Source organism: Pongo abelii, chromosome 13, assembly GCF_028885655.2.
Source record: "Pongo abelii isolate AG06213 chromosome 13, NHGRI_mPonAbe1-v2.0_pri, whole genome shotgun sequence".
Taxonomy (NCBI): Eukaryota; Metazoa; Chordata; class Mammalia; order Primates; family Hominidae; genus Pongo; species Pongo abelii.
Genome location: NC_071998.2, coordinates 35,416,681 through 35,431,252, shown reverse-complemented (window position 1 = coordinate 35,431,252; position 14,572 = coordinate 35,416,681). Strand labels below are relative to the sequence as shown.

Below are 14,572 nucleotides of genomic sequence, written 5' to 3'. Positions count from 1 at the left end.
GAGAAAGGAGCATTAACCTTGACTAGGCCTTTAGTTCCAGCCACCTTTTTAAGAGGATATTGCTGGGCAGGTGGGGGAAGTCTAGTCATGGAATGAAACTGTAAGCCGGACGGGGTGTGAGGAGAGGAGGTGATAAAAGGATTATAGGGTGGAGGAGCAGAGGCTGAGGAAGAATTGGGACCTAGCTCAGCCTGGTGAGGAGGGGAGAGGTTAGATGGTTCTGTAGAAAAGGAAGATTAGAAAGACTCAGCGATGCTTGGGGTTGGGACTGAGGGGACAGGTGGGAGGGAAAGAAGGAAGATTTGGGATGAGCTGCATTGGGAACAGAGACTAGGGAGCGACCGATGTGTAAAAGAACACCTGGACATCAGGCACCTCAGACCATTTGCCCGTTTTATGACAAGAATTATTTAGATCTTGTAGGATGGAAAAATTGAAAGTGCTGTTTTCTGGCTGTTTGGAACTACTGTTGAGTTTGTATTGGGGTCAAGCAGCATTGCAGAAGAAAATAAGATGCTTAGAGTTTAGGTCAGGTGAGAGTTGAAGAGGTTTTAAGTTCTTAAGAACACAGGCTAAGGGAGAAGAAGGAGGAATGGAAGGTGGAAGTTTTCCCATAGTGAAGGAGGCAAGCCCAGAGAAGAGTAGAGACATGGAGAAGGGGTGGGGGGTTCTTGCCCTCCAAAAAAGCAGAGAAGGGGTTGGGGCATGGAGATAAGAGGTCAGGACATGGAAATAAGGGATCGGGGCAGAGAGATGAGAGGTCGGGGCATGGAAATAAGGGATCAGGGCACAGAGATAAGAGGTCAGGGTGCAGAAATAAGGGATCAGGGCACAGAGATAAGAGTCTGGGGTTCCTGCCCCTCCCCCAGAAAAGTGGGACTTGCCACTAAGGGTGAAGGACCATGGCAGGTGTCCCTGCGTGGTCTGACACCTCTAAAACCTGGGTGAATAATCAGAGAGGCATCCCTGCAATGATTAAATACCAAGGGAAGGCTGCCTTCCCTAGTCCGTGACCGGCACCGGAGTTTTGGATCCATGGATAAAACATGTCTCCTTTGCCTCTACCAGAAAATGAAAGGAATTGAAATTAAGAGAAGGTAGAGATTGAAGTGTGGTGCCAAGATTGAAAGGAGAAAAAGGTTGAGGGATAGTGAGGGAGGTTGGAGAAGAGAGTAAAAAGAGGCTGGTTACTGGATTTGAAATTGGTGAGATGTTTCTTGGGCTGGTCAGTCTGAGGACCTGAGGACGTAGGTGGATCTTTCTCATGGAGCAAAGAGCAGGACAGGGGATTGATCTCCCAAGGGAGATCCCCCCATCTGAGTCACGGCACCAAATTTCATGCGCATCCATGTGAAGAGACCACCAAACAGGCTTTGTGTGAGAAACAAGGCTGTTTATTTCACCTGGGTGCAGGCGGGCTGAGTCTGAAAAGAGAGTCAGCAAAGGGAGACAGGAGTGGGGCTGTTTTATAGGATTTGGGTAGGTAAAGGAAAAAGGGGGGTTGTTCTCTGGTTGGAGGAGTGGGGGTCACAAGGTGCTCAGTAGGGGAGCTTTTGAGCCAGGATGAGCCAGGAGAAAGAATTTCACAAGATAGTGTCATCAGTTAAGGCAGGAACAGGCCATTTTCACTTCTTTTGTGGTGGAATGTCATCAGGTAAGGCAGGAACCAGTCATCTGGATGTGTATGTGCAGGTCACAGGGGATATGATGGCTTAGCTTGGGCTCAGAGGCCTGACACTTTCCACAGATATTTGAAGTTTCATATGCCATGCACTAGCTGAATGAAACATAGACTTGGCCATTTCAAAGCTCACAGTGGGAATTGATATGTAAACACCAAAGTATGATACCAAAAGTATGAAAATTAGATTCACAAGCTAAAATATTAACTACAGACTAAAAAGCAAAAGGCTCAAACAAACAAACAAAAATACCACATATTTGGGTTGAAAGATGCTAAAATGATTAAGCCAATCTTACCGACATGGAATATTCATGCATTAGACTGGAGAAGGTGCAGATACAGATGCTACACTAGAGATTATATATAAAAGAATTCTCAGAGGTGTTGCATTAATTTCCTATTATTGCCATAACAAATTACCATAAATTCATTACCTTAAAACAGCATGCATTTATTATTTCATAGTCTATAGTTCAGAAATTTGGCATGGGTCTCCCAGAGCTAAAATCAAGGCACTGTCAGGGCTATGTTCTCTTCTGGACATACTGATTTCCTTTCTTTTGGATGTATACCCAGTAATGCTGACTGCTGGATCATATGGTAGTTCTACTTTTTTATTTTTTGATGAACCTTTATATTGTTTGCCTTACAGCTGTATGAATTTACATTCCCACTTACAATGTGCAAAGTAGCCCTTTTCTTCACATCCTCCCAACACTTGTTTTCTTTTGTCTTATTGTTAATAGCCGTTCTAATAGGTGTGAGGTGATAGCTAATTATGGTTTTATTTATTTTTATTTTTATTTATTTATTTATTTATTTTTGAGATGGAGTCTTGCTCTGTCACCCAGGCTAGAGTGCAGTGGTACAATCTTGGCTTATTGCAACCTCCGCCTCCCAGGTTCAAGCAATTCTCCTACCTCAGCTTCCCGAGTAGCTGGGATTACAGGTGTGTGCCACTGCACCCAGCTAATTTTTGTATTTTTAGTAGAGACGGGATTCCACCATCTTGGCCAGGCTGGTTTCAAAACTCCTGACCTCGTGATTGGCCTGCCTTGGCCTCCCAAAGTGCTGGGATTACAGACATGAGCCACCATGCCCGGCTTCATTGTCATTTTAATTTGCCATTCCCAGATACTTAGTGATGTTGAACAATTATTCATATACATGTTGGCCATTTGTATGTCTCTTTTTGAGAAATGCCTATTCAGGTCCTTCACCCATTTTTAAATTGGCTTATTTGTTTTCTTGCTATTGAGTTGTTTAAATTTCTTATATATTTTATACATTAATACATTATCAGATTTATAGTTTGGAAAAGTTTTCTCATGCTCTGTGGATTGTCTCTTCACTGTTGATTTTTTTTCTTGGCTGTGCAAAAGCATTTGCTCATTGTAATCCCATTTATCTATTTTTCCTGTTGTTGTTTTTGCTTTTGGAGTTATATTTAAGAATTATTGCCCAGATCAATGTCATGGAGCTTTTGTCCTATGTTTTCTTCCAATAATTTTATAGTTTTGGGTCTTACATTTAAGTCTTAAACCCATTTTGACTTCATTTTTTGTATATGTTGTGAGATAAAGGTCCAATTTCATTCTGCTGCATGTGGATATCTGGTTTTCCCAATACCATTTGTAAAACAGACTATTCTGTTCCCATTGTGTATCTTGGAATCATTGTCAAAAATCAATTGACTGTATATGTGTGGGTTTATTTATGGGCTTTGCATTCTGTTCCAGTGGGCTATGTGTCTGTTTTTATGCCAGTACCCTGTTTTTAGGCTACTAAAAACTTTGTAGTATATTTTGAAGTCAGGCAATGTGATGCTCCCAGATATATTTGTTTTGTTCAAGATTGCTTTGACTATTAGGGGTCTTTTTTGTGTTCCATACAAATTTTAGAATTGTTTTTTCTTATTCTGTGGAGAATGTCATTTGTATTTTGATAGGGATTGCACTGTGTCTGTAAATTGCTTTGAGTAATATGGATATTTTAACAATATTAATTCTTCCAATCCATGAACATAGAATACTTTTCATTTATTTGTGTCTTCTTCAATTCTTTCATCAGTGTTGTATAGTAGTCAGAATATAGGTCTCCCCACTCTTTGGTTAAATTTATTTCTTTTTTTGTAGCTATTGTATATGGTATTATTTTCTTGATTCCTTTTTCTGATAGTTCTGTGGTAGTATATAGAAATACTATGCATTTTGTATGTTAATTTTGTATTCTGAAGCTTTACTAAAGTTGTTTATTAGTTCTAATGGTATTTTAGCGAAGTATTTAGGGTTTTCGATGTACACTCTATATGATTCTATATATATTTTCTGTCATTCACAAACAGGGACAATTTAAGTTTGCCCCTTCCAAGTTTGATGCCTTTTATTTCTTTCTCTAATTGCCCAATTCCTCTGGCGGCTAATAAAACTCTGCCTGGGATTTTCTAATACTCTCCTTCAGTGTTCATCAGGTCTCAGTCCAAGTGTTACCTCATTAGAAAAAGATTCTCCATCTAATTCAATTAGAAAAAAATTTTCATCTAATTGAATTACCATATAATTCAAAATAACCTCCCTATTCAATCTCTATCCCTTCATTCTTTAAAATTTTCCTTACATCTCTTATCATTCTTTTGTTCACTTTTCTGTTCTCTTGTATACGCTCTTCTGGTATCCCATCTTCCTCTACAGTGTAAACTTGTTGAGGACAAGAACTTCATTGCATACGTTGTTCATTATTGTGCCCCAAATACCGAGTCCATGGTTGGCACGCAATAAATATTTGTTTAACTAAAGCATAGCTTGTATTTAGGGGAAGTTAAGCCAGTTATTGGATAGATGTCGTGCCATTGGTAATATTTCAATGAAGGTAAGATTGCATCTGCAATATTATATTATTCTCTAAAGTCTGAACAAAGAGATACTTTGATGATGATATTATTCATAAACGTATGTCTTCTTCTCCACCAATACTGGGACAGAGATTTGCATATAATTGGCACTCCATTAAAATTGCTTGCATTGTTTCAGGCTAGGGTGAATACATGGTAGCTGTAATAAAACCTCTCAACCACAACATAATCCGAATAGAACCAACCTTCAGAGATAGAGGAAGATGATCCCAATTGTCTAGTGATTGCAAAATTATATTAACCTTAGGTAAAGTCCATTGTGTATAAATTAGGGTAGAAGCTTAGTGTAGGAGAATGAACAATAGTTTTAGTGTCAGAAAATGTGAATTAAATTCCCAGCTTACCTTATTACTAGACCTATGACTTGAGGAAGTTTTGTGGGTTTTTTCTCTTTTGTTTATGTCTCTGAACTTTGGTTTCCTGAATAGGATAGAGCCGAATATTTAGGTGACATTAGTGAAAAGGGAAAATGTGAGGGGGATGCATAATCCCATTTGGGAGACTGTGGATATTCTTGGAACAGAAAAAAAAGATTAGTGAGGTTTTGAATCTTTCCACTTATCTTGGTAAGGATTATATGCCAAAGACTAGTTATTGTGGCCATACTCCTTTTCCATTAGTGGCATCGGAGAACCAGAAACATGGGATCCAAAGAGAAACTTAGCAATGTTAAGTCATGTTAATAATAACTTAATTTTTGTTTGCCACCCTACACCCACCAAAAAAAAAAAAAAAAAGGTTATAATGTGATTGTCACAACAGCATGGGGCTGTACTGAGCTTTTTGTCATGATATTAAATATGCTTCTCTATTAGAAAAAGATTTCTGGTCTAAGGACCCAAGTAGATCATATAAACAGAAGTGTGCTGTTATGGTGGAGGCATATTCATGTTGGTTCTGCATTCACAGTGAACATTTGTACCCAACTCCTAAGACTTGCTAGAAATCAAATGTGTTTAAATTGAGCGTACTCAGATAGAAAGATATTCTGAAATTTCTCAGCTCTTTTCTCTATATTGTTGAAAATTATCTTTTACAATGCAAAGCCTCTTTAACTTGTAAAATATATCATTATACTTTGCTTTGAGTAATGTGCAAGTTAATGTCCCTCCCATTCCAATCATAACAATCCCTCAGCCAACTGTAAAAGATGCTTTAATGATTATTTTCTTCACTTAATGTCTTTTTTCATCTTGGGTTAGACAAGTAGAGCTGGAGTGCCTTGCCTATGCGCTATCATTTGTTTTAAAGATTCTTGGGGAGTTAAAAATAAAAGAAATTTAGAAAAAAGAAAGTTGAAAGTTAAATGACTGTATTAACATAGTACTAACCAGTAAATTAAGAGTGCAATGCAATAAAACAAAATTTCAAATTCAAAATGGCTTATGTCATGAAAACCTTAAGGTATTCTAAATTTTCACTGTATACAAAATTGTACAATTAGCAAGGAATAATGTGCTAATGGGTTTTAAATATTCATTTTAGGCTTATAGTTTTCAGTTTATACATTTTTTGGAGAGCTTCAATACATAAATACCACAACAATTCATTTAAAATGGTATTTTTTAGTTTCCTAAATGATTTGGATGCTCAAGTCTCTTTCTATAAAAGAATTTCTTAGTATAATAATTAGGCAATAGTTAAATTCATTCCAAATGCCTAGTAAAATTTCTCCTAACTATTAATTATATCTTAATAAAAGCTTCCAAGTGAACCAAAATTTTATGTTTCAAAGGGTTATAATTTTACTGATCGTATAAAAAGAAGCTAAGTTAAAGACAGCAAACCTACTGGATAAATGGAATTCTGATCTCATTCTCTTTTGTGCCTAAGTGTGCCAGAGAAAGAGTGAAAATAATGAGATTGGTGTTAGGGAAAATGTTTTTATTTGTGGGCACGTGATGGATTTCTCTTGATCTTTTCCATTTTGCTGTCTTTTCCTCCTGGATTCTGACATTACTAAATATTCTGGTACCATTCTATCCACCTCCAGCTCATTAATCAAACTGTAAGTTTCATAAGTTTAGAGGTTGTTTATTACTATTTCAGTATCTCCAACAGTATATATAACATATCTATTATTTAGCTACTTGACACTTAAATAAATATGTATATGTGCACGTGTGTATACATGTATTTACATATGTGCACGTGTGTATGTGTATTGTATAATAATAGAAAATTTTCTGGTCTTTGTCCCAGATTCCTGGGATAGAACTTCTAAACCCCAGACATTTCTTAAGGAAGAGGAGTATTTGTGTTGTTCATGATAGTCTCTGGGCTTATGCTTATAAGGTCACTTATGGTGGACTTTTAGATAGATAGCTTATGTTAACAAGGTAGCTCAGGATGAAGGCAGACTATGCCAGAAAAACCAACCATGTAATTAGAAGATTGGTGCTTTGAACCAGATGATATCAGTTCAACCTCTGGGCAAGAGAGATAGGTTGGAGATTGAGTTAAATCCTGTGGCCAATGATCCAATCAATTGCACTGCATAGCAAGACTCCAGTAAAAACTCTGGACACTGGGGCTCAGATGAGCTTCTTGGTTGGGGACATATCAATGTGCTGGGAGGGTGACATGGTCCTGATTCCATGGAGGGAGGGCCTTCAAGACCCTCCTAGACCTCTTCCTCTGGCATCTAAAATGAGAGCAGTCTTGTTGGGGACTATGCCCTTGATCTGTGGGATCTGCACTAACTCTGGGAAGTTACTGACATAGTTGACTTGCAGTATTAGATAATCTATGTTAAATATGTGTGTTAAGATATATGAATATTTCTATCTTAGAGTCTCTAATTAATAGTGGCAGCAAAGATTCTCAATCCTTATGGTTTGGAATAGAGATTTACACCTTTACTATGAAGTGCTTTTATTGCCTTGCCCAATCTCAGAACAAAACCAATACACAGTTAGGACTATTAATCCCCTTGGAAAACTATTCTTCTGGGGTTTGAGGAAGGCTTTTAAGACGTTTTACTACTCTATGTCTGATAAAAGTACTAGATAAAGACTGCGTGCACAGGTTAAAAACTATGAACAGATTTTTGGGGAAAATAAGAAGGGCTTAACTATGATCTCTATTTTGTCCTTCCTATGTCCTCTTCCATTTTATAGCTTAGGTTTATTAATTTCCCCTACCTTTTCTCCATATAATTTCCTTTTCCAAAGGATGGACATTACATGCTCATTTTCACTAACATGTAAACAATGGTGCTTTAATTGTTCTCCTCCCTCTGAGCAGAGTTCTTTTTCATTCCCTTATCAGTATGTCAAGAAGCCCCACTTTCTATTTTGACTATACAAAATTGTTTCTCATAACATAGTTGGATGAAACAGGCCTGCCTCCTGTGAACTCTGTCTCCTTTGTTCTCTTTATAAAAGTAGGAAAACAGTTTATTGTATCAGACACTCTTTTAAATGCTTTGTATGTATTAGGTCTTTTTAATCTTCAACAAACCAGGAGGTAGGTGCTATGTTAATCTTCACTTTATAGATGATTTTGTGAGACACAATGAGTTAAAAGCATTTACTCGAGACACTTTAGCTAGTAGGTGACAGAACCAAGATTGCAATCAAGGTTATTCGATTCTGGAGCCCATACTCATAAATTATTGAGCTATGCTGCCTCACATAAAATGCTTCTCAGTGCTGGAGAACTGTGCTCTTGTTCTATCCTAGGAAGAGAAGTTTGTGAAACATTTGAAAACATTTCTCCTATTTCCACAGTCTTATTTCTCAGGACTTTCTCATATGTTCCGTCTTTCTACTATATTGAATTCTTGGTTATTTCCTAAATGCCAAGTACTTTTTGCAACTTCCCACTTGCTTTTTTCTCTGCTTGAAGAGCCCTTCTCTATTTCTCTTTGCCACTTACTTCTACTCATTCTTCAAGTCAGCTTCAAGCTTTCCATAATGCCCAGTATGGGGAAGTAACCATTTCTCTGTCTCTCGTCAGTATCCACATACTTTTATTTGGGCACTTATCATAATCTGTGGTGACCCTTCCTTACTTCTGTTTACCTCAGAAGACTGAAACCTACCTGATGGAGGTCTTTTATCTTACATTTCTCTATCTCTAGTCCTAGCACAAATTTGAGAACCTAATAACCATTCATTAAAAGTTTGTAAACCAGAGAACAAATTAATAAAACCAGATAATAACATTGCAATATTTCTGACACCAAGGTTTGTAACCAAAGATTTTTAATTTTTTTACATCCTAAGAGGTTCTAGGTATTGCAAGAACAAAACAGTACTATTGTGGACTTATTTAATTGCACGTGAAAGTTTATCTTAATCCTAGACAATGGCTTAAGGTTACAGTGAAAGAAAAAGTAGGTAAATAATTTCATCTCCTTACCCACACTTTCATGTTTTTAATACTTCAAACATACACCCAAACACATGAAAACACATACATATTGCCATATGTATACTATGGATATATATACTTCGTGTGTGTGTGTGTGTGTGTGCTTGTGTATGTATATATTTCCTCATTCCCCTGCGTGGAAAGTGACAAAGTATACTATCATTTAAAATTACTTTCTTAACATCATGATAAAATCAAAATAAACTGTCACTTTTAAAGCTTTGTAATTTTTTACCCCATCATCTTAACAGCTATAGTTCACAGAGTTTTGAGAGTTTTTAAATAATGACTTAATCTTTGATTTTGAAATTCAGAAAAAAATCAAAAGGAATGGATGTATTCATGATTACAAAAGAACAATTTTATTTATGAAAATACTAACATTTATCTCTATATCTTGAGATCTCTCAGGATGTATGGCTCTGTTTTGCAGAATAAAAGCCTTTGCTGTATGATATGAGCGAACTATTCTAATAATGAAAGAAAATCTATGCTAACCTTAAATCTGTATAACTGCATAGCACTGACCAGGAAAAGCCAACTTGAAAGGTTCTGCTTATAGAAGCATGTCAGCCCCTATTTTATGGTGGATCCTGTCACTTTTCTCAGGAGAGATGTCTGGAGCAGTGTGCTAAGTACTCTCCTGTTTCTAAAAATTCCCAAAGATTGCCTAAAACCAGTAGCTCACGGTTCATGTAGATCATAATACAACTGACATCTGTAAGCTGTAGAAATAGATACACACTGACATGGCTAAAAAGTACCTACTGTTTCTGTGAAGAGAGGCCCAAGTTTTCTCTAAGAAACGTACTACATAGATAGTGATTAGTATTCCTCTAGATATCTCTGGCTTATCACAGTGGATATTCTCTTATTATGCCTTCTTCACTGGGGTACAATTCAGATTTTATGTAAATGCATACCAACAGGGATATTACTTTACTTCAAATTTGAGTTTGGTTATAGACCAATGGTTATATAATGTTACTACTTCACTAATTTTATAAGTTGCTAATAGCTTTCTATGTTTATGTAGTATTTACATAATGGATGGAGGTTATCTGCCAATAGAAAACAACAAATGCCATCAGGACTTAGTTGATAGTGAATCCTGTGGTAAGAGCTTTATATGTGATTGTTCATAAATTATTATTTCAATTAACAGGATGAGTTTAATGAGATTACAAAACTTGTCAGCCTACCTAGGACCACACAGCTAGTAAGTGGCAAAGCCAAGTTTCAAATCCAGGGCTTGCTAATTCCAGTGCCCATAGTCATCATTGTTATGTAATACTTCCTTCTTTACTACAGATATGGAAAGGCTTTATACTACAAAACAGTAAATAACAGGGAATTAATGATGGCTGTACTGTAGAGAAACTTTTTTTTTAAATGTTTTGAATTGCACTCAATCAGATAGTTGGTTTTTATTTGCCAAAGACCAGTATGATTTACAAATTCCTCCCTATTATTTCAAAGAAAACACAGTGTGATTTCCAAAGGTAAGGATACAGTCATTTCTGGGAAATACTAGCTGGCATTTGCAGAGAATAATTTTGAAGAATACACACTTTCTTGAACACTGGTGTGGCCTAGGTCTGGGTAGTAGAAAACTAAGAATAACAGTAGCTAATGTTTCAGATCTGCGATCAGTGAAGTGAAAATCTAAACATGGGCAAAATGATGACAGAGACCAATAATTATGTGTAAAAACTGTGATAATAAGGAACTGGTGATTGGAATGCAAATTGGAACCATACGGATCATTGAAGCCGTTCATGAATAGTGCAAAACTATGATGACGAAAAATGATTTAAACGGAGCAATGACAGATGATTTTGTTATCCTATATTGGCAAGGAATTAAAATTAACACCTGAATTTAACTGTATTAAATATTTTCAGCTTCTGATTATATATATGTGTGTCTACACATGTGGTAGTTATATGTATGTGTCTACACACACTTGGCTACAAAACTGAAATTTGTCCTTAAAGTTAGACCCTTACCCTTAGTGTGCCCCAAATCTACCTGCAGCCTCCTGTGGAAAAATGTCCAGAGTTTTCTCTAGGATGTTATATAGCTAGTGATGAATTTTTGCTTCAAAGACCTTAGCTTACTGCATATTGTCTGGTAAGCTGCTTGTCATTCCTTTCAAAATATAGTTTCAAACACTGTCAATGAAGTATTTCTAATGTGACTGTAAAGTATGAAAGAAAAGATCCCTTTCAGTTATTGTTAATCTATACTGGGAGGGTCCAGGTGACAAATGCAGAACAATAACAGATGCTCAGATGAAACAGACCAGGAAAATGAACCCTTTACTAACAGGGAACACATCAAGGCCCATTCCTGTCTTGGAATTAGGCTAATTAGTTTACACTGCCTCATGTATTTGGCTCCATATAACAATTGCTGTTGGCACCCACCGGAATCTCTAACTCATTTTTATTTCATCTAACTGTAAAACTATTGATTAATACATTTTTTATTAATCAGTGGAAAAATGGTTTATCTTCTGTGTACCTTCTAGTCCTCCCCTGCATTTCTCTCCCTCAACTCTCAACAACTCATCTGCTTTTAGGATATTTTATGAGACTCTAGTTCAGTTTTCACACAGTGCTCTTCAGTTTGGCTCATTCATTCCTTTCTGTGGAGACTCTTTCCTATCTTCCCCTTTTCTTCATTGTTGGTAATTTATCTCTAGGTCCTGTCCTCATCTATCCTAGTAGCAAATTTCAATAGAAACTTAGTTCTTTTTATGTTTGATCATGTTAAATTTTTGTTTATAAATCAAGGGTATTTTAATAATAGGTCAAATATCTAACTATAAACATCTAAATATACAAAATAAGAATTAGAAAGTGACCATGTTTTGTTTGTTTAATAATATTACTACTAGTAGTATTAAATTGTGATTCCTAGAGCATCCCTAGCAGCACAAAAGTGATTTAAAAGGAAAAAATAATTTTAACGTCATTTCCTTGTAGCGCTTTTGCCTTATTTTTAACAGACTTTAAAGAATAACTGCCAATGAATTTAATAATATCAAAGCCTATCTTGTTCAATCCCATATAGAAAAAAAATACTAAAAATGAAATTTGACTGAGGAGTCAAGCGATTGTATGATGTTCTTCTTCTATTAGGTACCAGCATGCCATGAAGAATACGCAAGAAGAAGAAGAAAGAGAAGGAGAAGAAGGAGGAGGAGGAGAGAAGGAAAAGGAGGAGGAGGAGGAGGAGAAAAAGATGGTGGTAGAGGAGGAGGAGAAGAAGAATAAGGAGGAGAAGGAGAAGAAGGAGCAGGAGGAGGAGGAAGAAGAGGAAGAGGAGAAGGGAACTCACATGTAAGTTACAGGTATTTTTGTATTCATGTTATACATTAAAGAAGTTGAAATTAAACAAACACCAAACCTGTATTCGCCATATAATATCCTTACTTTCCTCTTAGTCTCTGCTGTAATTTCTCTGCACTTTTTAATCATTTAATTCGTTTTCAGAATCATGAAGTCACCATTTTGCCTAAGTCAATTTTGTTACAGTTGTATTCATCTAGTCAGATTTCCTGTAGGTTAATGTTGAGTGTATATCTATCCTTTACTGTCTTAGTACAAGTCATTATTTGCACAGCTACCTATGATTTTGCCATTTGGGTTATGAAGAAAAGGTTAGTTCCAAGTTCTATGAGGAATAAAGTTCTAATGGCCTACTTCTATTAATACATTAAGAGGTATGGAAACTGACTGTGCAGTTTTCATAAACTCATTTAATGAGAATGAAAATATTCATCATTAAGGTCATTGAAAGAAAACAGTCTAAAGTAAAAGCTTCTGAATAGACAGAAGCCACAAAAATCCCAAATTATACTCTTTAGAAATTTTTAACTATACATTATTTTATTGTCTCTGAAAATTTTAAAATACCCCTTTTTCATGTTTTATATTCATCCCTGTAACATTTTCAAACAATAATATATTTTATAAAACAAATAGCCACTGTGAAACAAAAATACTTTCTAGTTTTTATTTTCTATATTTAGATGGAAAAAGTAAACTTTTTGCTATGATTATAATTTCTTCATTTGTAGTTATTGATGAATAATAATTATCACTTTAGTTTTATACTTGAATTGGCACATCACATTGGGTAGCCGACTTTCTAAGTCAACCATCCAAAAGCCAACTTAATGTTAGCTACAAAACTATCTGATTGAAGCGCATGGAGTTTTAAAAACCATTAACTTTTATGTGCAGAGTGAAAACTTTGCTCCACTGGCACATAATTTCATTTTTATAGTCGGGAGATAACAATAACATGAAAACATTACCGCCAATGGAAATATGCCTCATGAAAAGTAAAAAGTAAAAGAATATGAAAGTTTAGTTATTTTGAGATAAGTGGCTTTGTATATGTGATAGAAAGCAAGAACAAAAATGAATCTACCCTAGGTGATTGGATGACCATGGCACTTGGAGATAATAGATAGAATATAATCTTTACTAAAAAAGTACAATGGTCAAAGCATTCAAAGTTTTTCTCAATAATGCACTTGAAAATTCTCTGTTCTGTCATCCATTGATATGAAATGGTAAAAAGAGGACTTTAAAAAAGAATAGCTAATTTCCTGAATAATAGATGGAACTTAACGTTATGTGAACCAACGTTGACAATAGTGTCTAAATTAATAGTTAGCAAAGTGTTTCCTGTTCTTCATTGATCTTTGCAATTATCTGCACCAGATCATTTACTCTTATTACAGCTTCTTTCCATGCCATTGGGGACATTTTCCTCCTCAAGTTGTCTCCAGAAAATTAACTTTGTACAGCAAAGCCCTTTAGAATTATTATTTTTTTCCACTGGGTCCAGATTTTTATGCATGAAAATAATATACTGCTGAAAACTATTTTTTGTTCTCGACATTTTCTTATATTGTGTTTTTAAAAGTCCCACTATTAGATAATTTTTTGTTTCTTTGGTACTGTTACACAGGGTAGGAAGAATCCTTCTGAGGTGTTTATTAGCAGTGATATAAATACCTGATCCAAATTTATCGGTGCTAAGGGTTTTACAGATATTTTAAATAATGAATTCTGTATAGTGCTTTCCTTTTCACTAATCCCTTCAGGTATATTATCTCATTTGATCTCCTGAGCAGCTATGAATATCAATTTTGTTATTTACAGATGAGAAAGTGGAGGTTTCAAGAGATTAAGTGACTTGCTCAAGTTCACGCAATTTATAAGTAGTTCGATTCTAAAGCATTTATCAGGCATATGCTATATAACAGATAGTTTTCTAACTCATTAGGATATTGCAAACAATTTTTTAAGTACCTGCACTTGCAGGATTAATCTCAAATGTGAAAACAGGCAGGTAGAGTCTCAAATATGTACAATGTAAAATATATTCACACAACAAAAATATAGAGATGTAACTAATTGTACTTTTTGCAAGGGTCAGGGACTACTTTATAGAGTGGTTGGTGCCTGAATTACATTTTGTTTGGTAAATATGAGTTTGTCAGATAAATGAAGGGAGAAATGTACCAAAGTAGATTTTGTTACCTACAATCTAACACACTCTTTACTATATAACATCAC

General features: G+C 35.6%; 1 long non-coding RNA gene across 1 annotated transcript in view; it reads left to right on the top strand.

Moving 5' to 3' along the window:
* The first annotated feature begins 12,118 nt into the window (after window positions 1–12,118).
* LOC129047828 (uncharacterized) overlaps window positions 12,119–14,572 on the top strand; it is a 46,766-nt gene continuing 44,312 nt past the window's right edge. The window contains exon 1 of the long non-coding RNA XR_008509602.2: window positions 12,119–12,319. This is a non-coding gene — a long non-coding RNA (uncharacterized LOC129047828). The remainder of the gene's footprint in view (window positions 12,320–14,572) is intronic.